At 64.1% G+C, this 640-nt stretch overlaps 1 protein-coding gene across 3 annotated transcripts in view; it reads left to right on the top strand.

Annotated features, from left to right (window-relative positions):
- The window catches only part of EIPR1 (EARP complex and GARP complex interacting protein 1), an 88,456-nt gene that overhangs the window by 15,776 nt on the left and 72,040 nt on the right, over positions 1 to 640 (top strand). The window lies entirely within an intron of this gene.

Below are 640 nucleotides of genomic sequence, written 5' to 3'. Positions count from 1 at the left end.
ATCCCCCCGTCCCCGTCGTCCCCCCGTCGTCTCCGTCATGCCCCCCGTTCCCGCGTCCCCCTCGCCCCCGTCGTCCCCGTGGGCTCCTTCGGCGTCTTGGATGTGCTCGTGGGGAAGCGGAGGTTCAGGGCCCCACACGTGGTAAGTGGCAGAGGCGGGATTTAAATTCTACTCTGACTGAGGGCGAAGCGACCCCTTGAGGGGACTGGCGGTCATTTTCACGTGTGGATGGGGGGACGCTGCGGCGGTAAATCAGGAGGCCTTCCGAGGCAGGTACCCAGTGCAGAGGCTTTCGGTGTCATGGGAACGCTGTTTAAAATAGCTTTTAACGCTTGCTCTGATTGCAAAGTCATGCATATTAATCATGACAGAATGTCAGAAATACGCACGAACCCCAGGGGAGGAAAGGAAAACCCACCGGCGCCCACCGTCCGAAGTGAACCGCCGGGTTCCCGCGCCTCTGTGCCGGGGCCCACGTGCTTTGCCGCAGCAGGAGACGCACGTGGCGTTCGCTCTGCCCGCTGCAGTACGGGCTGCGGGCGGCCCCGGCCCCGGGCGGGTGGTCTCTGCTGGGGGCTCGTCCGGCCACCGCGCAGTCGCATGCTGCCATTTGCACAGTTCCCTGTCCTCGTGTCGAGGC

This window comes from Pteropus alecto, unplaced genomic scaffold, assembly GCF_000325575.1.
Source record: "Pteropus alecto unplaced genomic scaffold, ASM32557v1 scaffold61, whole genome shotgun sequence".
In the NCBI taxonomy this organism is placed as follows: Eukaryota; Metazoa; Chordata; class Mammalia; order Chiroptera; family Pteropodidae; genus Pteropus; species Pteropus alecto.
The sequence above is the reverse complement of the archived record's forward strand: the minus strand, read 5'-3'. Positions and strand labels throughout refer to the sequence as shown.